This window comes from Canis aureus, chromosome X, assembly GCF_053574225.1.
Source record: "Canis aureus isolate CA01 chromosome X, VMU_Caureus_v.1.0, whole genome shotgun sequence".
NCBI lineage: Eukaryota > Metazoa > Chordata > Mammalia > Carnivora > Canidae > Canis > Canis aureus.
Genome location: NC_135649.1, coordinates 90565316 through 90592058, shown reverse-complemented (window position 1 = coordinate 90592058; position 26743 = coordinate 90565316). Strand labels below are relative to the sequence as shown.

At 49.2% G+C, this 26743-nt stretch overlaps 1 long non-coding RNA gene across 2 annotated transcripts; it reads right to left on the bottom strand.

The window, feature by feature from the left end:
- Positions 1-1558: 1558 nt before the first annotated feature.
- On the bottom strand, positions 1559-26142 carry LOC144307890 (uncharacterized). Of its 2 annotated transcripts, none has more exons than XR_013374567.1 (3): positions 24697-26139; positions 23905-24059; positions 1559-1819 (listed from the first exon to the last, which is right to left on the bottom strand). It is a non-coding gene; the product is annotated as an uncharacterized LOC144307890 (long non-coding RNA). The 2 variants fall into 2 exon arrangements; XR_013374568.1 differs by lacking the exon at positions 1559-1819 and adding an exon at positions 5910-6259 and having other exon boundaries at positions 24697-26142.
- Positions 26143-26743: the final 601 nt, after the last annotated feature.

Sequence of the window (26743 nt, the reverse complement as noted above, 5' to 3'; positions counted from 1 at the left end):
CATCAGCTCTGCGTGCTGGGGCTGCTGGCTGCTGGGGTCCCAGCAGACCCTAGCCCTGGGGGACACTCCTTTCAGCTTGTTTTTATTTTATGCCATTTGAATCCCACTCAGCTTTCTTCCAATCCTCCCAGGACAGGTAAGACCAGCCTACTGCCACCTAGAACCTGCCAAAGGCTCATGGAACTGGCTGGATGTGGCTCCTTTGGGTGACAGCAGGGCTGGGTGTGGCCCTCCTATTTCCAGGGGCCCCTGTCCCCAGTCTTAGGCTCGCCCTTGGTCCGAGCATGCTGACAACTAATCCTCAGGGAGGTGCCGTCTTAGGTGGGGTTCCCTAGGAGCAGCGCCTGAGACAGGAATTGAGAAGCAAGTGACTTGTCGAGGGAGGCCGGGCTCCCGGGAGAAGCCCACGAGGGAAGCAGGTTAGGGTAAGGGAAAAGCTGAGCAGGTATGGGTTCCGCTGGAGTCTTGACTCAGCAGGGAACTGTGGAGTTACCCACTCTGAGGCAAGAGAGTGGGTTTGTGTATCCGCCCCCACTTTGCGCCCCTAGACAGGCACTGCCTGCCAATAGCCCTAGGAGACAGGGCTGGTAATCTGCCCAGCATTGGGAGTGAGAAGGCTCCCTTCCGAGTGGGTGTCAGGCAACACCTAGCAGCTGGGGGATGGGTGGCCAGCCCAGGTAGGGGACCAACAGCATTTCCTACAGGCACTAAGTGAAACGCCGGATCACAACCACTGAGACCAAGGCCTTTACATTTCTTTTATTTGTTTGTTTAACCTAATTTAATTTTAACATCCCTGTAAAGCAAACATTGAAATCATACCCACTTTATAAATACGCTAGTGCTCAGGGCAGGTTGCCACCTGCTCTGACATCATATCACCAGCGAAACCTCCTGGACAGAGGAGAGATTTAAATTTGGACTGACTTCCTTGGGAGCCTGTCCTGCCTGGCAATGAGCCAGGACTTTTGTCTCCAGCCACTTAGATGTCCAAGGTCAGGATGCGCCACTTCAGGACTCTAATTTACCTAGCTTTTCTCAAGAGCCTTTTTCCCCTTATTCTCTGTTTTGTATGGCTTCTTTTGACAAATGCTTTCAGAGAACGTGTGTGCATGTGCATGTGTGTGCGTGTGTCTATGCACGTGCACACGTGCCGGGATGCAGGCACTGGAGTCATAGAGGACAGGAAGCAGAGCCAAAGCTTTCCTGTCTTCTTAAACCTTTGTTCCTGCCGCTTACTCTCCCTGCCTCCGTCCTGTTCCCCGCTTTAGTCCCATTTTGGCCTCCTCTCCCCACCTTCACCTCCTCTTCCCTTCCCCTCCCTTCCCTTCTCTCGCACCTGCACCTCGGCTTTCTTCCCTTGCCTCTGTCTCTGCCCCATCACCGCCCTCTCCCTTATCTCCTCCCCCTTCCTACTCCCTTCCTTCCTTGCCACCCCCCCTCACCCTCAACCTGAGCCCCCAGACAAGCCAAGGTCTGTCCTTGGCTGGAGCAGTGCCTCCTCCCTGGCCCTCTGGCGTGGGGGAAGCAGGAAGGCAGCGGGAAGGACTCTCTGGCGTGGGGGAAGCAGGAAGGCAGCGGGAAGGACTCCGGGTTGCAGAAGCCCCAGCCGACCTGCAGGTGGTACCTGGATCCACCTCCAGCAGTGTGTTGGTCTCACTCAGGGGAAGGTGCAGAGGAGGAGCTGGGTGGAAGAGAAGGGGGGCTGGACGGGATCAATTTATCTTGACTCAGGGAGCAGCCCGGTAGCCAGGCAGCCCTGGCCAGAGAACGGCTAAGCAAGGAACGCACTGAGCGGATCCTCCTCGGAACCGTGTGGCTGCAAGAAGATAAAAGTAAACTGTGATGACAGTTGTCATGCATCAGCCCCATACTCGCTGCCCTTTGGCTCTTTGTATGGATCAAAAGGTCATGGTTGACCTGCCTTTCCCCTGAGAGGAGCTCTCCATGCAGACCAACTGGCCAAGGAGCATAAACATTATCAGAGCCAACATTTGCAGGAGCTCTTACCATGTGTGGTGTCGTGCTAAATTGCCCCATTTGACAGACGAGGAAACAGAGGCACAGTGCAGTTAAGTCACACAGCTGGGAAGCTGCAGAGCCAGGGTTCAAACGCGGGAAATCTGGCTCCAGGGTCTGGGCTGTTAACCACTATACTGACAGCTTTGTAAACCTCACTAGTGTTTTTGCTCTTCGGGATGCCCCAGAGGCTCAGAGAATGGAAGAGAGAACAATCCAGAACTCCTTTCTCCAGACAGCAGCCAGGAAGGCAGTCCCACTTCTCTGGGGCAGGTGGCCACAAAGCTGGAAGTTTCTTTCTACCCTTACCCTGCATCCATGGGCGGTATGTCTGCAAGTTCCTGTGTCTCTGGTCCTGTCTGGTGATTCTGACCCAAACTCAAACCATGGGAAATCTATCTCCTCAAGAGCAGGAAAAAAAAAATCTGCATTTTCTTCTCCTCTGGGGGTTTGCCCTGGGAGCCACCCTGGGCCATTGCATGTGCCTTATACACTGCCCTCGCCAGCTCTTCCATCCCAGCAGGTGGTACTCGCCACTTGTTGCACTAGTGCCTAGGGGACTGGACAACCGGAGTCACAAAGGGCACCGGTTTGCTAAAAAAGGAAAGAAGCACATCACCAGGTGCCCTAAGTAGTCCACTATGAATGGGGCTAAGAATCGACACCTTCCAAAATCCCTTAAAATTTAGGTATCTGTGCTGAGGGCGGTCATTTGTTGAGGCCCTTCCTCCATTCCAGGCTCTTTACAAATGTCTTTGCACGTCTACAAACCAAGCATCGTTACCCCCTACTTTAGAGATAAGAAAACTGAGATTTGCAGAGGGTGAGTACCCTCCTGGCCTAGGGTCCTGCAGCGGGTCTTGCACCTGATCCCCACCCCTGTGCCTTCCCCACGTGGTGCCCCCCTGCTGGGGTCAGACGGAGGAGAGCTGTGAGGTCTGCCTGCCAATGCTCCCCACTCCACTTTGCCCTCAGCCCTCCTCCCCACCCTCCCCCCTCCTTCTCCTGTTCCTTCTCCTTCCTTTCTTTTTCCCATTTCCCACTTGCAGGCCTACCAGCCTCCCCATCTCAAGTCCGAAGGGAGAGCAACTGGGGCCGCAGAAGGCATGGCTCCCTTCCTTTCCCTGCACGGTCATCTCCGGTCCTGACTCCCGACTCAATTACAGTTACTCCGGTTGTAAAAGAATTAAAATCTAAAGCTGGAGGTATCACTAGGCTGAGGACAGGGCCAGACGTGCCTGGGAGCGTGTGTGTGAGTGCGTGTGCACGCCTGTGCCAGGGAGGTGCTTGTGGGAATGTGAAGGAGAGTGCATCTGGGGGTGGGGGTGGGGGTGGTGCCCCCACATTCAGCAGTGTCTGTAATGGGGAGCCGAGTTGCTCTTAGCAGAGCAGGAAAGGAGGTTTCAAGCGAGCTCAGTCGGCCCTCGGTTGTCCCGGCAGCTGGAGCCAGACAGCTGGGCAGCCGAGGGCTGGGTGCAGCCCAGCTTCACAGGCCCCACCCTGCAGCTGCGTGCAGGCCTGAGAAGCAAGAATCTGGGTGGCCTTCCCGGTGGAGGTGTGTCGTGTCCGCCTGGAGTGTCAGGAGGGGTCTGGCTGACAAAGAAGCCTGGGACTGGGGAACCTCATGGCCCTTCTGGGTAGCAGGAGGGAGAGGGAAGCAGTTTTGACCAAGGAATCGTGAGGGAGGGCAGACTTCCCCACGGCTCTCCAGGGCAGGGCCGCTGCCTCCGGTTGGTGAGACCTCAGGAAAGAAGGAGGGGAGGGCCCAGGAGGGGTGCTAGGGAGACAAGAAGGGCCAGTTACATGGGAAATGAAGGCTTTGGCTAGGACCTCCCAGCCGGTCGCCTCAGCACGAAGCTGAGGGAGAAAGGAGGGCCGGCTGTCATGTCCTGGGAAGACCCAGATTGCATAAGCGCTTAGTGCCGAAGGCCTGGGGAGCCCTCTCTGTGTGGTCCAGTGCCCCACCCCCACACCCCTGTCCCTGCCAAACAGGCCGGACCTCACGGCCTTCTCATTATGAGGGCTGCCATTGACTGTGGAGGCAAGGGGGAGGGGTTCTCTCTCTCTCTCTCTCTCTCTCTCTGTCTCACTGGGGTGCTGAGAAACCAGGGCCAGGGGCACATCGGGCTCTTTGAGAGCCCAGGTCGGTGCTAAGAACAAATGGCTTCTGATGGGTAACTGGCCAGCAAGCAGCAGCAAACCGACTCTCTCAGATGCAGTCTTGGGGATTGCAGGCACTTGCTGGCAGGGAGGCGTAGACGGAGGCCTAATTCCGGCGCCGTGTCCCTCAATGTCCTCATCTGTGCTCTACTGTGGCCCAAGCACTGGAGTTATTAGGGCAAGTATAATAATAAGGTGACTAGGCGGCCTCCGCACGTCCTGTTGCCAGGAAAACAAAAGTCCCATCTGTGTGTGAGATTTCCAATCATTCCCTGGGAATTGGAGCCGCTCTGGAGCTCCTCACGTGGGGGTGGGGTGGGAAGGGGGGCTCCTGGCGGAAGTTCCAGCTGAGACTTCGGTCCGCTCACTTCTGACCTGTGTAAGCATGCTTTGCTAGAAGGAAAACTTTTGCTGCCCTGTTCAGAATGTTCTTTCAGGTAGATCCTTCCCAATCCCCATTTACAGGAACAATTAGGGGCGAGTCTTAGAGTCCAGCGGTCCCTGCATCCTACCCCCGTCAGCTGGCACAGTGTCCCTCCTACAAGGCCAGAGTCAGCCTCACCAGGGCCCACCTCCTGGAGGGCCCTTCGGACTCCAGCTTCTGAGCAGATTTATAATGAGATTCAAACGAGATTGAGGTTATCCGGGGTGAATGAGCCAGCTCCTTGCCCCTTGTTTCTCTGGAGAGAGCTGTAGCTCTCCCCCTAGCACTGTAGATCTCAAGCTTCTTCCAGAATTGTCTCTGAAAGTGGAGTTTGGTAGGATGGAGTGGATACAGGCCAGGGTAGGGGGGCAGTGGGATTTGCCCTTGCTGTCCACGTAAGCCCCAGGTTTGCCGTTCCTCAGAGAGATGAGGATAAGGACAAGGGGCTTCAGAAGCTGATCTGAGCACCTATGTGCCCTTTCGATCTTCAGGAGGCTTCCGGAGAGGGATCACCACTGCTGTGCACAGGCGCATACCCGGGGTACAAACCCCAGGCCCGTTCCAGCCACCGTTTGGGGAACTGAACTCAGCACAGTGGAAGGATAAGCTTCATTGCCTCTTCTGGCTTGAGAATCTGGGTTAGTTTTCAGCTACCTCTTTTCTTTTGCCACCCGGAGCATTAGCACATCTCCAGGCACCCCTAAGCAACAGAATGCAGTCCAGTGAGGGGGGGGGGGTGGGCAGCCACTCAGAACTGCCCTAGCCAGGACTAAAAGCCTCGTGCTTTCTGCCCTGTGGCTGGCCACACTTCCTGCGTAGCCGGGCAGGCCAGGCCAGGCAGCCAGACTCAGACTTGGGCTGACCTGCTTGCAGCACTCCAGAACTCTGGCCCCCAGTCTGCGGGATTCCAGCGAGGTGCCATTTCCATATTCTCTGGCAATAACTAATTAGCGATTATAAAGCTCTTTGAAATATGAAGTGCTGCATGATAATATCTGTAATGAGCCTGATTCTTTCCCTCTTCCGTGGGGGGGGGTGGAGTGGGGGGAATAGGTTTTACACCCATTAAGGGGGAGTTGTGCTGCAAAGCAGCTTCCCTTCCCCGAGGGGCATCAGAGTCCGGGGCTGAGGGAGGGGTACCGGGGAAGGGGCATGAGAAAGCAGCCCACTTTGACGCCTGCCCTTCTCGAATATTCTACCCCTGCCCCCATCAGCTGCTTACCAGCTTCTCACTTACCCTCCCCTGGGTGGGAGCAGGAGGGGGTACTGAGGATGATGGATGGAAAGGGGAGAAGAGAAAGGTGGAGTTAGGGTGAGCAGAAAGAGCGGGGCTCGTGGTCTCCTTAATGTGATTTAGAATTTCATATTAATATATCACCTCAGAAAAAAATTAATGAGAAACGTGAAGAAAATAGGATAATGAATATGATAATATATGGGGAGTGCTTTGGGCTTCTTGGAACAAAGGTGCAAGGAATTATTGCTGTGATTTTCTCACGGTGCATATATATTTTTATTAAACTCTAAAAAAAATGCCAGTAGATTCACTTCTTTGCAAGGTATTAACGCCCCGCAGAGGAGTCGTTCTTCAATTAGTTTCCTGAGCCTCGGCCCACCTCTTGGCTGTTTTTTCGTCACTCTTCTGGAGACTTCCAGCTTAAGGGACAGAGGGAGTAGATTAGAACGCTCCTCGGCTTGGCCCAGAGTGTCTAGCGCACACGTGCCTGGGGAGAGGGCCTTCTGAGCAACCCGGGGCTCAGGAGGGACAGCAGGGAGTTGCATGCAGACCAGGACTAGAAGTCAGGGCCTGGCCAGATGATCACTCGAGGTGGCCAGCAGGAAAGGAGAGCATACTCAGGTTCATTCTTCTGGCCAGCCAAGGGTCTACTCAGGCCAGACTTCTTGTTGATGATTTAAACATAATTGAATGTAAATTCCCAGTTGGAAGGGAACTTTGTGGGGCTGTCTTGCCAAGGGGCCACAGAGGCCAGAAGGAAGCCGAGAACCACATCTCTTTCTATTTCTCACTGCCTGGTACCAGTAGTCCTCAGACCATGATCTCTGGACAGCAGCATAGTGTCACTGGGATTGTGTTGGACATGCACATCCCCATGGCCCTATCCCAAACCCACTGAATCAGAAACTGTGGGGATGGGGCCAAGCAATCTGTTTTAACAGGTCTTCTTACACGCTCAAGTTGGAGGACCCTTGTGCTGGAATGAGTATTCCACAGGAAGCTACGGATTATCCTGTCCCGGGGACACAAAGGTGGGGTGGGGGTGGGGCTACCCTTGCAGAAACACAGGACTAAAGTACAAAAGCTAAGTAGGTGATGGGAAGGTCTAGGATACTGGGTGTCACCGGCTGGGTGTTCCAGAAAGCAGGCTTTGGGATGGAGTTTAGCATGTGGAAGGTTTACTAGGCCCGGCCCTCAGCAGCTGAGCTGTCTCTGAAGAGCCTGAGAGCTGAGAGCAGAAGGAGGAGGGACAGTCTAGGGATAGCACTCTCTGCAGCTGGGCTGTGGGTCCCTCCCCAAAAAGGGATCTGCAAGCACTACCACCTTGGACTATACCATTTTAGTTGCCATAGTTAAACAGAGAACGAGAGTGAACCCCCATCCTCACTCCCACCCCACATGAGGGCACAGATCTCTCTCTCTCTCTCTCTCTCTCTCTCTCTCTCTCTCTCGCTTCTGTCTGCCCACTTCACATACCTTGTACCAGGCCAGTGTCCAACAGAGAAGCTGCTGAGGAATGTGAGGGCTTGGGTCCCGCTCCTACTTCTGCCCCTCATCAGCTGGCTGACCTTGGCCAAATTTCTCTCTGCCTCCCTGAGCCCATTTCTCAGTAGGAATTGCTATCAGCCTTCGATGTAGCTGTTCATAAAGGACCTGGGAACCTGAAGATGCTTTCATTCATTCAGTAAATATCTATTGAGAGCCAGCTATATGTTAGGCTAGGAACACCCTTCCTGCCTTCATGACCATGAGAGGCTGATGATGGGGGAGGTCAGAAGTCCAGTAAACACACAAAGAATTAACTAAGAATTGTGGTGTTACAAAGGAACAAAAGAGGAGATCAAAGAAGATACAAAGGGACAAAATTTAGATGGGAGAGGTCTCCTTCCAGGTGTGACATTAAGCTGAGGAATGAAGGATGTAGAATCTTCCTGAGGTGGAGTTGGGGCAACGGGGAAGGCATTCTGAGTAAAAGAAACAGCAGATGCAAAAGGTCTGAGGCAGGAAAGGGCTTGGCTCCTTAAGGATCCATGGTGAGGATGGTGGGAGTTGGGTGCAGCGCCCTGAGGGACGTGCTAAGCAGTTTGGATTCTGTGCACAGTGAAGTCAGAAGCCACTGGAAAGTTTTAAGTAGGACAGTGACAGAGATTACTCTGGCTGCGGGTCGTTGGGGGCAAGAGTGAGTAGTGCTAGGGACTGTGGCTCTGTCCTGGTGAGAGATGATGGTGGCTGGGATCAACCAGGGGTATCACGAGGGGGATAGCTGAGGACAGATTCCAGACTTTGCAGCAGAGCTGATAGGACTTGATAGCTGGTTGGAAGTAAGCAGCTTCGGTTCCTTGTTACTGGCTTGAACAACTCAGTAGAGGGAGGTGCAGTTCACGAAAGTGGCCGCGGGATGCTAGCGGAAGAACAGAGAGGAGCAGTGCTGGGTAAAGCTCAGTTCCCCGACCTGTTGGCTAAATGCCTATTAAAGTGAACCAGGGAGGTCCTGACCCATCTTAGGGTCCATTGTGAAGAATCTAAGAAGCAAAGAATTGGAATTGGAGGGATCTCCCTAAGGCACAGGGAGAAGAAAAAGGATAAGGAGGAGGAGGAGGAAAAGAAGAATGAAGCAAGGCAGATGGTGTAGCAAATCAACAAGAGCTGATATCCATCTAGTACTTGACATGGGCCACGTGCTATTCTAAGCATTTTATGCGTATTATCTTATTTATTCCCGCAGGTGTTCTACAGAGCACCGAAAATTGTTACCCTTCTTTTACATACAAGCAAGAGCTGGACCGGAGAGGTTACATAACTTGTGCTGGGTCACACGTCCGGGAAGGGGTGCGGCAGCCTGGCTTTGACTCAGGCAGCACAGATCTGGAGCCCAAGCCCCCACACATGATGCCTCCATGCCTGTCATAACGGCGGCTGATGGTCAACAGCCATCTACCAGGAGAGCGGTATCACGCACCCTTCTCGTAAGCCTCATTTCATCAGTGTGGAACCTGATGCCTCAGAGGTTCAACAACTTGCCCAAGGTCACTCAACTAGAAAACAGCTGAACCGGACTTCAAACACAAGTTTGTCTGGCTGCAGGGGCCCTGCTGTAACCACCACACTGCACCTTTCCCCCAGAGACATTCAGTCTGTCTTCAAGAATGCAGAGATAAAATCAGGTTGCTCTGTTTTATCTCAGTGGCCAGATTTTATGCCTATGTTAGTGACAGCGACGTACCAAATATCTCCCCTGTCATCATATTCCTCGCTAGGGTCTCAGATTCTCCTTGGAGCTCCAGTGTTCATTCCTCGTCCATCTCTCCATTCCTCGGTGTGGCCAGCCCTGAGCCAGCATTTCTTTGAGACTCAGCCATGTGCATAGTTCTGCTCTAGGTTCTTTGGTTCAAAGTGAATGTAACACTGTGTCCTCAACCTTGGGAGTTTTGCAGTCTAGCTGGGAGAAAGTTAAGGATGATGTACGTTGCTCTTTCTGGTAGCCCAAGCACCTTCCCATGTTTTTACCAGGGACCCTTCCCAGGCTTAGTGTGGTCCTTTCACAGATGAAGGCAATTCTGCCGACAGCCACATGAGCTTGGAAGAGGATCCTAAGGCCCAGAAAGGATCACAGTCTGGCTGACACCTTAACTGTAGCCTTACAGAATTCAACAGAGGCCCCACTTGAGCTGTGCTCAGACTTCCGCCCCACAGAAATGGTGGGGACTCACATGGTGGCAAACCACTATGAGTGTGGTCATTTGTTATGCAGCACAGGAAACCCATTCTGATGGCCACAGTATAGCCCACCTCACACTCTTCCTCCACAACGTGACCTTGGTATTCATCCCATCAAGAGGTGGAGTCTAATTCTCCTGACCTGGAGTCCAGATGGGCTCATGACTTCTTTGACCATAGAAGACAGTGGAAGAGACACAGATTTCCAAGGCTATGTTGTGAAAGGCCACGCAGCTTCCACCATGCCCCTGGATCACTTGCACTTGCAGCCCTGACCTGCTATGTAGGTGGCCTGATGACTCCGAGGCTGCCATGCTGGGGCACTCTGTGTGGGCTCACCCACCGACTGTCCAAATCTTCAGGTGAGCCCAGCCCAGACTCTAGACGTGTGACAGAGCAAACCTGCAGATGATCCCACCCTCCAGCCACTGAGTCACTCCCAGACTGCTAGCTCTTTCCAGTGGATTTTCTAAATATCATGGGAGAGAGACAAGCCATCCCCACTGTGTCCTAAACAAATTCCTGGCACACAGAATACATGAACATAATAAAATGGTTTCTGTTTTACATTACTAAATTTGGGAAAGTTTGTTATGTAGCAATAGTAATCAGAAAACATGGCCAAACTCCAAATCCAGGGGGTGAGGAAATAAACTCTGCCTACTGCAATGTGAAATCCTGCAGATTCACACAGTGAAGGGCACAAATGTATGATTTTAGTCGAGCAAGGACCAGAAGATTGGGAACAATACCACAGTCTACCATAAAGCTTTCGATCTGGTTATGTTAAGGATATAACATAAGGCCCAGATAGGGCTGTTGTTTTACCCATAATCACACAGCCTCAGCGTCAACATTTGAGACTCAGCCCTGGCGGGCACCCAGGATTGTCCCTCTCTGTGCATTTGCAGCACCCCAAGCCGGAACTTGTTGAACAAACTTGACCTGAGAATGACCTTCCCAGTGAAAGAGGAACCCAATGAATGCAGACCCTGAACTATTTCCTTAGCTTTTAAAGGCCCGGGGCTGGTACCTGTTGTAAATGGCTGCACAGTATCGATGTTTATTGGACTTGGTATCCTATGAGTCTGTTTTGTGGCTGCGCCCCCATGATGGGTCACCAATTTTTTTTTAAAGATTATAAATGTAACATGCAAAAATCATATTTGTTACATTTATACATATTTATATCATGCATTTGCAGTATAGAGAGGCACTCAGAGGATATATTATTTATAAGCATTGCTGCGCGGCTCAGGTTGGTTAGAGAGGCTCAGAGTGAGAGTGTGTTTGTAAAGTGCTCCGGGGTCCTCTGGGATGAGGGCAGCTATGTAAGCGCGAGTCATTATCATTAAACTAAACTGCCTTCCTCCGATTACTGACAGCACCGAAGAGCTTCTCCCGCCTCCCCTGCCCCTGCGCACGGCCTGGTAATGCTGGGATAATATAAAGATAATATTACCGTAATAAGTGCTTTGCAGCATTTATGCCTTTATTAGCAGAAGCCATATTGTAAGGAAGGGAGAGGCCCGCAGAAGTGCCAAGGGGTTGGTGCCCAGAGTGGAACACTCAGGGGGGACGAGCAGAAGTCTGGGTCCAAGCTAAATGTGGGGGCAATGTAGCATGAGGCCAAATTCTCCCTCCCCAGCCCCTCCTGCAGTGCTTATTTCCAATTTCAGTTGGTTTCCGAAAATGCTATTGAGTCCAGCTGGGTCTGGGGTTGGGTGGGGTGTAATTGATAATGGGCACAGGGTGGGGGGTAGCAGCTCCTGGAGCCGTAGATCCAGGGGTGCCCCACCTCATTTTAGGGGGCCTCCAAACCCAGGGGAGGCCCCAGATTGATTGCAGAGGCCCTCACTTTGATTGGCACGTAACAGAGACGGCCGCAAAAGCCATGGGCTTCCCTGAATGGCTTCGTTGGTTGCCCCCATGACACTATGAGAGAACGTACAAAGAAGAAGGAGCTTCAAAATAGTTCTTATATTTTACAAAGGGTCCCTTTCCCCTCAGTGTGCCAGGTGCGTCAGACTCAGTTTAGGTTGTGTTGCATGTATCCTTCTGCATACACTTGCCACGGGGAGGTATGAGGCATTTGTGGAAACACATCTCAAGGCCTTTAGACGTCCCATTGTTACGTCCACAGCCTCAATGGACCCTTCTCAAACAGCTCCGTGAAGCTCTTCTTATCTGTCAGCTCCATTTTATTAGACATGGACACTGAGGTCCAGGAGCATAGTGGACCCCCAGAGAGTGGACCAAGGTGGTATGTCGGGAAGAATCAGAACCGAAATTCAGGCCCTTAGGCCCCAGGTCAGGGACCCATTCCTGCACTATGCCTGTCCCGCCCGGGATGGATTCGTACAATGGAAAGGACCCCACCTTCCAGCCTTGCTTGGGAGGAGACAAAATCAGAAGGGAGAAAGCCAGTGCGCTGGACATCTATTGCTGTGTAACAGAACATCCCGAACCTAGAGGTGTAACCCAGCTTCGATCGATCGTTGTGGGGTGACAGGGCTCAGCAAGGCAGCTCCCCACTGGGACTGCTCCTGTGGTTGCAGTCACATGGCCGGAGGTGGGGACATCTCAAAGCCTTCTTCTCTCTGGTGCGTGGGCTGGGAGGACTCCCGACAACTCGGGGCAGCACAGCTGGGCTCCGGGTCTCTCTGTGTGGGCTGCCCATGTCGTCTGTCCAGCGTGGCAGCCTCGGAACAGCCGGATTGCTTCCATGGCAGCTTGGGGCTCCCGAGTGGCCGTCCCGTGAGCGAGGGCCAGATGGAAGGTGTATCGGCTTTTATCATCTTGCCTCGGAAATCACACAGCATCACTTTTTGTTATTCTTGTAATTATTTGCTCGAAGTGAGTCCCGAAAGCCGGCCCACATTTGCAGGGTGGAGGGCTGGGCTCCTACCTCGTCATGGGGGCCCATCACAGAACTTGATGGCATGTTTTGAAGGCACCACGGCTTTGCTCAGACCACTTCTCCTGGACAGCCCTTGCGGGAGCCCAAGTAGGCTCAGGCAGGGGCTAACCACCGCTCCTGACCTTTCGTCTCCTCTGCCCCTTTAACTGGCTGAACTGCCCTCGAGCCTGCAGGCCTGGTGAGGTGCCTCGGGCACCGACTGATGGCACCATGCTCAGGTGCTAATGACGCCAGAAGGCCGCAGGCAGGCCAGGAGCCCAGGGGTGACCCACGTCCTGGGGAGGGAGTCACAGGTCCTCACCTCCCACCCCGCCCCAGTCAAAAGCCCCAGTAATAGGGCCTCCGCGGGAGCTGCTGGCAAGGGTGGCAGCCCAAGTGACAGCCCCTGGGCCTGAGCTGCTGAGAAGGTGTGTTTGCCTTTTGGCTGAGACGCTTTAAAACCCCAGCGGCTTGGTTTCATTTTGAACCTGACAGATAAAAGACCGACTTTGACTGAGAATATTAACTTTCTGGCTCCCGCCCAAGAAAGCTGAACAGATGAGGAAATAATATAAAATAAAAGGCGTCTGCAAACACTGATTGTCGGCTGCTTTCCATAAAATACGCCCACTGTTATGTGTAACACTCTCGGAGCCTTTCATTGCTCGGCTCCCTCCCTCTCTTTCGCTCCTGGTGCCGAAGGAACTGCCTTCTCTTATTTAGAAAAAAAAGACAGACAGGAAGAGAGGAAAGGGTGCGAGTGCTGAAAACCGCCCCCAGCTCCCCTCCAGGAGGGCTAAGCAGGTGCACCCACAGACTAAGGCTTCTTCTAGCTCCCCAGTGAGGATGGTGGGGGAGGCTCCAGGGGCCACCCCAGGGGAACCTGGCTCCGGAGTCTTGGGGAGAAGGCTGGCCCTCTGGGCCAGCTCCTCCCCTGTCCCCTGCTCGCAGCAGCCTTCAGATGCCAGAGGAACAATGGTGACGTCTCCTCCAGGCAGTGCAGAAGGGCCTGGAAAGGTCTCCCGTAGCCCCTGGCGACTGGCTCAGGGAGGCAGTGGGCGAGATAGGAGGGAAGCTGGGAGCAGGGGCTGTTGGAAGTGCTCAGCTTGGGCCTCTCTACTCCCCACAGCCCCTGCTCTTCCTGGGGCTGCCCCTAAATGGGGGCAGGACTGAGGGGGTGGGGGTACCACACTTGTCACGCCTTGGCTTGCACCCTAAGAAACACAGGGTGGCTCGTCTATTAGTTGGCTCTGGCTGCTGTAACGATGGACCACAGAAGGTGGCATCCACAACAGGAATGTCCCGCCTCGTGGTTCTGGAGGCTGGAAGTCGGAGATCAAAATGTCCCCAGGGTTGGTTCCTTCTGAGGGTGGGAGGGCCATGAGAGAGGGATCTGTTCCAGGCCTTTCCCCTTGGCTCTTAGATGGCCGTCTTCTCTCTGTGTCCTCACACGATCTTCCCTCCGTGGATCTGTTGCCCAACTTCCTCTTCTTATAAGGACACCAGTCCTACAGGACTAGAACCCACCCAGACGACCTCACGTTAACTTCATCACCTCAGTAAAGACTCTGTCTCCAAATGTCACATTCTGGGGTGCTGGGAATCAGGGCTCCAATGTATGAATTTGGAGGGGACACAGCTGAGCTCTTTAGCCTAAGAATTGAAATAACAGTAGGTGCATACCCCCAGCTATGTTTCCCAGCAGCTGCCTTGGGTGCTCCTGCTGTTGCGTCCTCCTTCCTTGCCTGGGCCACAGGAAGTCCTGAGCTTACGAGGAGGCAGTCAAGGGGACTCCTTGAGAAGCAGAACACTTGAGGGCATGGACTCCCTGCCCCGCCACTCTGGCCACTGCACAGCTGGCCTGGTTCGTGACGGAAAGCCTCTGGCCTGTCTAGATAGACAAGATCAGTAAGGGACACTGAAGAAGCAGAAGGTGGCCACTGACCCCGAACACCTTCCATGCCTGGTCTGAGCAGGAGACAGAAACCGAAACTGCCACCAACATCATCTGGGATACTGGGCACGCTGCCATAGTGCTCTGTGCCTAATTTTCTTATCTAGAAAATGAAGAAAAAGAAATGTAGCCATTTGCCATTGAGTGGGTCCAGTCTACCAAAGTCTGACTGGGCTCGTGATGTCAAGCCATCCAGCAGGCCGGCTGAGGAGGGCCACTTCTTGCACAGACCCCAGGAGAAAAGGTCAGAGGCTCCCAGGAAGTCAAAGCAGTGGCCCTCTGCTCACCTCACCCACAGTGGGCACGTCCTCTCAATTCTCTGGCACTGAGAGGTCTGAGGCAGTTACAAGACCTCTGAGTTGGCCTTCAAGCAAACAGAATACAGGGGAAATATAATTGTTCCTGGGGAAGTGTTTCTCAAACTCTTTTTTATTGCAACACTAAGAAATTCTTATAACCCCTAACACACACACACACACACACACGTGGACATGCACATGCACACATACCCTATACCTTCAAATTATGTTCAGAACTGTCCCAGCAGCCTCCCAGCTGGTCTTCCTGCTCTTTCCCATCCCCCCCTGCTCAATAATTTCTCAACCCAGCAGGGAGAACGAGCCCTTAAAAGGCTAAGTCACATTACTCCCTTGGCTTAACACCCTCTCACAGTACATCTCAGGGCAAAAACTCAAGTCTTCCCAGGGACCAACAAAGCCCTCTGAGTCTGGCCCCCATGACCTCTGTCCTCACCTCCTCTCCTTCCCCCCTGCTCCCTGTGTTCCAGCCACACAGCTCCTCCTTCCTCATCAGACAGGCCAGGGCCCTCTTGTCTGTACCTTGGTGCCAGCTTCTGAAAAGGCTGTGGGCGGTGGGAGGGGCTCCATACCTCTCTTTTCAGGAGCCCAGGGGAGAGTGAGAGTCCCTTCAGTACAAGGCTCCCTGTGCCCACCTCTACGCCGACCACAAGATGCCAAAAGGGGCCAGCACCCACTCCTTGCAACTTGATCAAAAATCAATTGGCCATGCTACCATGAGTTTATTTCCAGACGCTCTATTCTGTTTCACTGATCTATGTCTGTCCCTCTGCCAATACCACTGCATCATGATTATTGGAGCTATGGAGCAAGTCTGAGAATCGAGAACTATGATTTCTCTATTCTTCATTTTTTTTTCAAATTTGTTTTAGCTCTTCTAGTTCCTTTGTCTTTTTATATAAATTTTAGAGCCAGCTTGTTTATATGTATACAAATCCTCCTGGGGTTTTGATTGGTGCTGTATTAAATCTATAAATCATTTTAGTGAGGAATTGACATATTTATTATGGTGAACTTTAACAATGCATGACCATGGTACATCACTCCATTTCTCCAACTCCTTTAGATCTCTTTGATTTCCTTCATCACTACTTGGTATTTTTCAGCAAATAGGTCCTGTACATGTCTTGTAATATTTATGCCTAAATAGCTCATTCTTTTGGAGTGATTATAAATTGTATTCCTTTTTAAAATTGTGGTTTACAGTGGAACATTGTTAGTACACAGACTTATAGTTTCATTTCATATGTCGAACTGATATCTGCAACCTTTCTAAACTTATAGTTCCAGGAGATTTTGTTTTATTTTGTAGATTCCTTGGGATTTTCTGTGTAGACAATCACATTGCCTGCAAATAGAGAGGATTGTATTTTTTCCTTTCCAATATATATGCTTTTATTTCTTCTTCTTGCCTTATTGCACTGCCTAATCCACTGGTGTTGAACTGGTGGAGTAATTATGGACATCCTTGCCTTGTTTCTGATCACAGGGAGAAAGAATTCTGTTTTGCATCGTTAAGTATGATATTAACTGCAGGGTTTTTGTAGATGCCCCTCTGTCAGGTCAAGGAAAAGCCCTTCTAATTCTAGTTTGCTGAGAGTTTTTATTACAAATGGATATTGAATTTTATCAAGTGCTTTTTCTGCATCAGTTGATAGGATCTTTGGTTTCTTTCTTCTTTGGACTTGTCAACATTGTGAATTATATTTATCCATGTTTGAATATTGCACTTCTGAGGAAAATCCCATTTGGTTGTGTTATGCTTTTATGTATTGATGGATTCAATTTGCTAATATTTCCTTAAGGATTTGTATGTCCATGTTCATGAGAGATATTAGGGTCTAGTTCTTTATTCTTGTGCTCTCTTTGTCTGGCTTTAGAATCAGAGGGTCATGTAAAATGAGTTGGGGAGCATGCCATGCTCTGCTATTCTTAGGAAGATTTTTTATAGAATTGATGTTATTTCTTCTTTAAATGTTTGGTAGAATTTACCACCTGGGCCTAGAGATTTATTTTTTGGAAGGTTTTTAACTACATCTTTAATTTCTTTCATGGTTAAAGGATGATTGAGGTTCTCTATTTCTTCTTGGGTGAGTTTTGCTAGTTTATGATTTGCAAGAAATTGGTCCATTCCTTCTCATATGCACAGAGTTGTTCGTATTATTCTCTTATCCTTTTAATGTTTCCAGGGTCTGTAATTATATTCTCTCCCTCCTTCCTGATATTGGTAATTGATGTTTTCTCTCTCTTTTTGTCAGCTTTGCTAGAGATTTACCAATTGTATCAATCTTTTCAAAGAACTAGTTCTTGGTTTCATTGATTTTGCCTATTGCTTATTTGTTTTCTGTTTCATTGATCTCTGTTCTTTATTATTTCCTTCCTTATGCTTGATTTGGATTGATGCTGTTCTTTTTCTAATTTCTTAAAATGAAAGCCATTGGTTGTTTGAGAGCTTTCTTTTTCTAATGTATGCATTGAATGCTATAAATTTCCCTCTGGGCACAGCCATGGATACATCACACAAGTTTTAATATGTTGCATTTTTATTTTTGTGCAGTTCAAAATATATTGAAGTTACTATGGATATTTCTTCCTTGATTCAAGGATTATTTAGAAGTATGTGACTAACTCTCCCAGTATTTGGAGCTTTCCCTGTTACTTTTGTATTATTGATTTTTATTTTAATCCCATTATGGTCTGAGAACATACTTTGTATAATTTCAATTCTTTTAAATTTGTTCGGGTTTGTAAAATATTGTCTATCTTACTGAATGTTTCATGTTCACTTGGAAAAACTGTGCTCTCCTGTTGTTGGGTAGAGTATTCTATAACTGTCAATTAGATCCAGTTGGTTGGCATCATTGTTCAGTTTTATATGCTTGCTGATTTTCTGCCTACGAGTTCTATCTAATACTGTGAAGCAGGTGTTGAAAAGTTTCTGCCTATAATTGTGGATTTGTCTCTTTCTCTTTTCAGTTCTGTCAGTTTTTGCTTCGTGTGGTAGAAAGTCTTTTGTTAGGTGCATGCATTTTTAGCACTGTTATGTCTTATTGGTGAATTGATCCTTTCATAGTTATGTAATGTCCCTTTTGATCCTTGGTAATTTTCTTAGCTCTGAGATTTCTTTGTCTGCTATTAATAGAGCCACTCTAGTTTTCTTTTGATAGGTATTTGCATGGTGCATCTTTTTTTTTTGTCCTTTCACTTTTAACCTACCTGTATCATTATATTTGATATGAGTTTCTTGTAGATAGCACATATTTGGGTCATGTTTTTCTTTTATCAATCCATTCAGATCATTTTTCATTTAACTGATGTGTTTAGGCCATTTATATTAATGTAATTATTGATGTTTGGATTAATTCTATCATTTTATTATTCAGTTCCTCTTTCTTCTGGTTTTTGTTCTTCTATTTCCCTTTTCTTGCCCAATTTTGGGTTATTTGAACATTTTTTCTAAGTACAGCTTATATTTTGAGAAACATACAGAAACGTTGCAGTGATAATACAGAATTCTCATATAGCCCTCACCTAGTTTTCTCTAATGTTAAGTTTACATTACTATGATATGTTTGTCAAAATTATGAACCCAGTAATTGCTACATAATTATTAATTGAACTCCAGACTTTATTTGTATTTCATTTTATTTATATTTCTACTCATCTCATTTTCCTGTTCTGAGATTTAGTCCAAGGTACCATAGTGTATTCACTCATAATGTTATTTGAACATATTCGACTTTAGTTTATCTAGTGTGATTTATACTATATCTCATATGGTTATTTTAGTGGTTGCTCTAGGTATTAGAAAATATATACTTAATGTTCCATCATCAACTTAGAATCAATATTTTGCGACTTCAATTGGAACATACACAATCTACCATTATTTATGGTCCTGTAATCTTCCCCTTTTGTATTATATTTTTCTTATGTATTACATCTACATGTACTAAGCCCTCTAGAAGATGCTGTTATTTTTGCCTTCAATGGCCAAATGTATTTTAAATATCTCAAAATTGAAGAATGATCTATTACATTTACTCAGATGTTTACCATTTCTGTTGCTCTCCCCATATTTCTGATATTCCAAGTTTCCTTCTGTTATTATTTCCCTCCTGTTTGAAGAACTTCGTTTAGCAGTTCTTTCCAAGCTGATCTGCTGGTGACAAAGTCTCTTAATTTGCCATCATCTGAGTATACCTTTATTTCACCTTCATTTATTCATGAAATTTATTTTTTACTCAATTTAAAATTTTGTGGACAGTTCTATTTTAACATTTTAAAAATACTGTGCTGGGGGCTTCTGGGTGGCTCAGTTGGTTAAACATCTCAGGTCATAATCTCAGGCTGGTGAGATGGAGCCCTGCATTAAGCACTATGCTCAGCACAGAGTCTGCTTGAGATTCTCTCTCTCCATCTCCCCCTGCTCTCTCTCGCTCTCTCTCTCTCAAATAAGTAAATAGATCTTTAAAAATGCAGTACCACTTCCTTTTGGACTCCATGATTTCTGTCAACTGTTTGCAGTCACTGAAATTGTTGTTTCCCTGTAGGTAATGCATTGTTTTTCCTCTGGCAGCTTTCAAGAATTTTTATTCTTTTCTAGTTTTCACCAATTTGTGATGTGTCTGGTCATGGCTTTCTTTGAGTTTATCCTATTTGGTGTTCACTAAGCTTCTTGAAGACATAGGTTTATGTCCTATGGCCAAACTTGGGAAGCTTTTGGCTATGATTTCTTCAAATATTTTTTTGGCATTGTACTCTTTTTCCTCTCCTCTTGGTCTCATAAACATAAATGTTAGACCACACTGGTCCCTGAGCCTCTATTCATTTTTTTTCAGTATTTTTTCTGTCTGTTACTCAGACTGGATAGTTTCTATTGATCTATCTTCATATTCAGACTCTTCCCCCACCCTACCTCTACTCTAGCCTATTCTTAGTAGAATAGCCCAAATGATCCACTGAAAACCCAAGTTGGAGCAAGTCCCTCCTCTGCTCAGAACCCTCTGTCTCACTCAGGATCAAGGTCTGAGTCTTACCATGGCCCACAGGGACATAGACGATCTGGCCTTACTACCTCACCAGTACCATCTTGCTCTAGTGCCCCTTGCTCATTTGGTTTTAGCCACATTGGCCTCTTTGCTGTTCCTCTAATACTTCAGTCTGTTCCTGCTTTACAGCTGTTGTACTGGCTGGTCTTGCTTCCTGAGGCTGTCTTCCTACCTCTTCATAGAGCTGACTTCCTCACCTCTGTAAGTCTTCACTCAACTGTCTTCTTTTCAGTGAGGCCTTCCGTGACCACCCTATCTAAAATGGCAGCCCCACTTTTGCCTTTCCTCACTTTAGTTTTTCCCTATCACGTTATTTAACACAATATGTAATTTATTTATTCATTAATCATCCAGAATGTGAACTCCAAGAGGGCAGGGTCTTTTGGTCTTGTTTCCTCCCATGTGCCCACGGCCTGACACACATATTAGATATTTGATAAATAAATGTTGAAAGAATGAACAAAAGTACTAGCTGGGTCTGCTTCCACTGTAGCCTATAGAAGGCAGAGAAGTTTTTGCTTCTTACTGAGTGTTTCCAAGTATGGACACTGAAAAGTTCCTGAATATTTGCACGAGCAGATTCAGTGTCATTGATGGCGTAGGATCTTTTAAAAGAAATCAATGGTTTAGGCACCTGCTGTTACCACATCCTCCTAGAACTGAGTATCAGAAATGCCAAGAGCGTGAGGTTCTGCACAGATTGACTCGTCGCAAGGTGTTGGAAACAGGTACCGAATTAGAAACTGAGAGCTTTGTACTTGGATTGATTCACAGGTTTCATCTTTTCAACTTCCCAAGTGCCGTTGCTGCTGCTAGTTTCTGAAATATCTTGTGAACCGTCGGCCTAGCTTCTGCTGGTGTGCACACGTGCGCCCACGGGCACGCTCCCGTGGGCCCCTACACCGGGTGCTGTTCCGGCACGACCCATTCCCCATCCCAGCCGAAGTCTGGAGTGCTCAGATGATTGTCCAAAGAGGCTTTTTGCTGGGACAGAGTTTCTCAAGCTCCCTGGTTCCCAAGGAAATGAGGTGTGTCTGATGGTGTCCCCAGTCCCCTCCCACATCTGTCAGCACAAGGGTATATGGCAGATAATAGGATTTCACTGTATTGTGGTGGCTTAAACAGGCATGAGAAGATGGTGATTTCAAACCTGTGTAAGTTGTAGATACCCAAGTGATTGTGGCTTCTCCTCCGTGTGATTGTCAAGGGAGGTGAAAGTTCCAAGGGACCCTTAGGCTTACACCTGGCCCTCCCCCGCTTCCTTCCCTTCCACAGCATGAGATCGGGCTTATACCCCTTTTAGAACTTCCCCCCTTTCCATCATGTCCTGCATCCCTTGGAATCCAGCCCCTCATGGGCTTTCAAGTTCTATGAAGGAAACCATCTGCTGGACTTGTTGCACAGAATGGTTATTTGAGGTGCTTTGTTTGTGTGTCTATGTTAGGTGAACTGCAGATATTCTTTTTTTTTTTAACTGCAGATATTCTTTAAAAAAAAGATTTATTTATTTGTTTGTTTGTTTGTTTACTTACTTACTTCTTTATTTGAGAGAGAGAGAGCATGAGTGGGAGAAACAGAAAGAGGGAGAGATAATCTCAAGCAGACTGCATGCTGAGCACAGAGCCCGACATAGGGCTCGGTCTCACGACCCCAGGATCGTGACCTGAGCTGAAACCAGAAGTCAGATGCTTAGCCGACCGAGCCACCTAGGTTCCCCTGAGCTACACATTCTTGTAGGAGTAGAACCTAGGACAAATGAGAGCCTTCTCCTGTAAAATATACCGAGGCTCACAGATATGTGTCGTTTTATGGATGCCAGACACTCCAGAGAGCCCAGGGCAAGAATACCACACTTACCATGTCAGCGACTTATTGATTTTTGTCAGCTTTGCAGATGTATAATTAACATACCAAATGCACCTATTCTAACTTTATGTCCTGAAGAGTTTTGACAAATGCATACAGCTATGTAACCACTACTCCAACAAGATAAAGAAAATTTCCATCTCGTTAGAAAATTCTCTGTGCTTCTTTCCAGTCAAAACATCTTCCCATCAAGATAACCACTATTACAGCCTCTATCACCATAGAGTTTTGCCTGTTCTAGGACTCCGTGTAAATAGAATTCTAAAATACGCGCTCTTCTATATCTGGCTTCTTTCGCTCATCAGGTTTTTGAGATTCATCCATGTTGTTGCCCATATCTATAATTTGTTCCTTTTAATTGCGGAAAGATATAAATATACCACAATTGGTTTATTGATTCACCTGTTGATGGACATTTGGGTTATTTCTGTTCAGCTGCTCTGAACATTCAAATACCAGTCTTTGGACTCTTTTCTCTTGGGTAAATAAATACCCAGGCATGGAATTATAGGCATATGTTTAACTTTTTAAGAAATTACCCAACTTGGCCAAAGGTTGCTTTTTTTTTTAAAACCATTTTATATCCCCATTAGCAGTGTAGAAGAGTTCCAGCTGCTTTTTGTATGTCAAAAGAAGGTTCTAGGGAAAAGGCAATGATTAGTCTCTTGGGGCCAAATGCAGTGGTGGAATTTTAGGTATTAGAGGGGAACATTTCAAGTTTGGGGAGTGTCTCAGAGCCCTACCGCTCACATTATTGCCTTCCAGTTGGTATCCTGCTTCCTGCAGGAATATACGGCCTGATACACTTGTGCACAACAAGAAGGGAGCCAGGGAAAAAGGAAGTGGCTGGGAGGTCAAGTAGGGCAGGGCAGGATGGAAAGAGCTCTGGACTGGTCATAATGGAAAGACCTAAGTTCAAATCCAGTTCTGCCATGGACCTGCCGGTGATTTGACCCTTACCCTATGTTTTTTAGTGTTCTCTTCTGGGGAATGGCAATCATAGGAACCACCCTACCTGGTTCACAGGGTTACATGGAGGCTGAACCGGGACAGAGGGACTATGTGTGCAAGGACTTTACTAACGGCAGGGATTGTGGTAGCGTTGACGGCAGCAGGACAACAGCCGGGCATCTCAGAATTCTGGAGCCCTGGAGTTCAGGCAGAGAGAAAGAGATGCAGGATGTGGCTGTATGCAGCACCACTGCCTGGGCAGGGCCAAAGTCTTATGTAGAAGAATGTCCTGCCCTGCTCCCCACCTAAAGCCTTGGAAGGGGACAGGGCATTAACACAGGCAATAGAAACTGGGAGACCTGGGTCCGAGCCTCTGCTGTATTAACAGCCAGCAGGGTAAATCCTTTTAACCTAGCTGCACTTGAATTTCCTCACTGGCAAAATGGAGGTGATAATGCCTTCCCTGTGACACCTCTCCAGAAGCTGAAAGAACCCTGGGAGGTAGAATTTGTCATGTGGACAGGGATTGGCTGGGGCCAGGGCTGGAGCTGTCAAAGGAGCAGAGAGAGAGACCCACACTCAAATCCTGCTGAAGCCCCCATCCCTTTGCTTAGCACCTCTCAGGCCCCTATGTTAGGACAGAGCTAGGATTCCATGAGTCAAAAGCTGTGGATCAAGTGCCAGGCCCGGGCTTGAGCCGAGTGAAGTTTCCCAGTAAATGAGGCAGTAGCAGCAGAGTAAGGTAAAAACTACATCTGCCACCCACTGCTCGCTAGCCACGGGAGCTGGAGATTGCCTACCTCAGGTGAGATCCCAGGGAAACACTCTGAGATGGAGATGGAGATGTGAGTGCAAGAGGTTTGTTGAGGGGTGCCTTTGGGGAGGTAAAGGAGGCAGAACTGGGCCAAGGGAGACCTCAGGTCACGCCCCCACTCCAGGGTGGGGGTGGGGGGTTGGAAGAGCCGGGGTGGCCCTGCAGAGTTGTCCTGAAGAATTGAGGCAAGAGGGGCTCTATCTTCCCATATAACCCTGTCCTTGAATGTGGGCTGCATGCCAGGAAGAGAACATGACCTTGGGTCAGTTTCTGGAAGGGAAGGGTGTTAAATAACGTACGCCTTCAATATATACAATTTCTATTTTTAAAAAATCTCTACTATGAACTCTGCTTTGCACACTCCCAACAGCAGGGGAAATGAGAGCCCCCATCCTGAAGGGACAGCTGGGCAGTACACCACAGCATCCACAATGCCTCTCGGTGCCTCAGTTTCCTTATCTGTAAAATGGGGATAATAATAATAATAGTGCCTACCTCGCAGGGTTAACATGTGGATTAAAGGAGTCAGTATGTGCGAAGTCCTTAAAATGGTGGCCGGTACAGGTTATTCGTAGTCCCAGCATCGTAGAAAACATTCCATAAATCCTTCTTTATCAAGTGAATGCATAGATGGATAAGCCCTTCCAACCCTGTCCATAATAAAAGACAAACGTCATGTCTGCCCTTTTGGGAGGAAGCAAGCCAGTAGCCAGGTGACAGTGCATTTGGCTGGAAAATCGAGGGTTCGGTATATTTTAAACCACGGGACCCGTGCTCACAGGAAATGTGAAATCTCCCTTTCGAAACCTTTGCCGCCCCTGAGGGTCTGGCATCTCCTGTGTGGGCACTGCCAGAGACCTTTACCCTCAGTGTGCTGAGCTGCGGTATGGGGATTTGACAGCTGAAGACAGCTCAGCAGGGTGCAGGAAAGCAGACAGTTAATGTGCTTTGACAATACAAAGGGTTATATAAACGACCCAGTTTCTGTAATTTTGCTGTAACTGTCATGGGAATTGCTATAGACAGATACGGAGAAGGCCCTGTTTATGCACTTAAACTTTAAAAGGTTTAACCACTAAACACACAGTTTCTTTCTCTTCCCCTCCCCTCCTGACAATCCTGCATTTAAATGGTACCGGAGCCGGGGTGCGGGGAGCAGGCGCGGGGGGGATGGCGGTTGAAATACTGGGCTGCCTTTATCTGCCCAGGTCCTGGACCAGAGCCCCACTTTCTGACTCCTGGGCCAACCGCCTGCCCCAGCCAGCCTCCTGGGGGAGATTTCCTTACCTGCTCCCGGCAACCAGATGCAGAGAGGGGGAGGGATGGCAGGAACGGAATTGCACCCGCTCTGAGCTCCCGGCTTTTGCCCAATTTAAATCTGGTTCCCGTCCCAGTGTTCAAAGCACGTCTCTGTTTGATTCTTGCCATCTCATCTTAGAAGACTTTTCCCAAGGTGGGGGTGGGGATAGTTCTAAAGCCAGAGAGGCAGGAGGCGGGAGGGTTTATGCAGGCAGATACCACAGGCTTCCAAGCTAAGTGCCTTAGCAGGGAGAGCTCCTGGCTGCTGCTGACATTTCTCAGACAGGAGATCAATAAGTGGGTAGAGCTTGAAAAGCAAATCATGCTTCTACCTGCCCTGGGGAACCCTCAGCAACTGTCATGGCAGAGGAGGCATCCCAGAGGAGGCCAGGAAAGACAGGGGGACGCACATAGCCTTGATACAGCCGAGATGGGGGGCAGGGACATTGGGACTGCCCAAGGAGATGAAAGGGGCAAATGCTACGACCACCCCCCCACCTTCCCACGCACCCCCTCTTGCTTCACAGATCTTGCTGAGTGTGTGAAGATTCCTGACTTCTGCCTCCCAGGGACAACCAGACCCTCGGAGGTGGGTTGTGCAGCTGATGTGGCTTTTCCAGGCCCAATGAGCCTGGCCCGAGCACGGAAGGCTGTACCGGGCGGGAGACCCCGTATGCGCAGTTGGGTCCCTCGGAGAGACCGAAGCCTAATTCCCTGCCCCGCCGGCACCCGCGAGGACTTTAAAGATTGCTCCACGCAACGTGCAAAGAAACTTTCTATAGCACATTTGAGCTTTCTCAAGAGCCCGGCGTGCCTTTGTAGGTGTGTACGTGTCCGCGGGAGCACGCGTGCACACGGGAAGCCCTGGGAGTAAGTATCGAACCTGGTTCTGATCCGGTCAGCCTGGTCCACTCCAATGCTTTCAACAATCTGTTTGGGCAATTGAGTCTTTTTTTGCTTTAGATAGTTACTCTTTCCATTCCGCTCTCCCTCCCTTGATCCTCTCCAGGACGGCCTCTGGGTAAGCAGTGGGAGTGCCTCATCCTTCAGGCCAGTGTGGCTGGGCGTCCCTCTGGTGTCACCGGTCCCCTCTCTGGGCCCTTCCGGTCTCCACGGCAGTAGATACTCCTAGCGGTGGCCAGTGCCGAAGTCAGTAGTTAAGGGATCTTGCTGTGCCCTCTCCCAGGGTTCTGTGATCCTCCCTGCTGACTCAGGCTGCTGCTGAAGACCCCCCCCCCCCACACCGAGACATGGCCATGAACCCTGTTTGGTCTCCCATTCAGGTGGCCCAATCATTGTCTCGACTCTCAGATCATTTACACTCCAGGGTGAACTCTTCAGCTAGTGTCTTGCCAACATCTGCGTTCACCCAGGGCCTGTAGCCATCTCTGGGATTTCTCATGTGCCAAAGAGGGCTGAGGAAATGTCGGGAATGCTAACTCAGGCTTGCTCTCTACTTACACAGTGGCTGCCCTATGTTACTGCAGGTGAGTTGTGCTGGGGGAGGGGGTGTCTTCCTGGAGTCCTGGTAGGAGAGTGGACAGACGCACTTCTGCTATTGGCCTTGGCCTCTGCCCCCATCAGACAACTCCCTACTCAGAAACTCTGGTCTAGATAGAGTCAGAAGGAGGCTTTTCTCGCCTGGTTGGGACTTCACCTGTGCCATATTCTGTGCCTTTCTGACCCCACTCTAGCTTCCCCCATGGTTTAGCCTTAGTGGCAGAGGATGAGCAGCAAGAGAAATGGCTTCCTCTCTTACACTGGGTTCTCTCCAATGCAGGGCATGACACGAGGCTTGGGTGAAAGTAGTTTGCCTGAGAGGTGATCATAGCAACTAGGAGCAAAGGAAAGGAGAGCGACACAGGGAAGAAAGAAATGTGGATCTAAGGAAGGATAGCAGGGGCTGATCTCCTAGGAAGTGTAGAGAATGCCTTGCAGAATTGTCCACAGGAAGGATAGGAGCCTGGGGCCTTTATCCACCAGCTGCCATCTGACCTTGCTTGAGGATTGCCCCTTCGGGGTGCTAACTCCAACC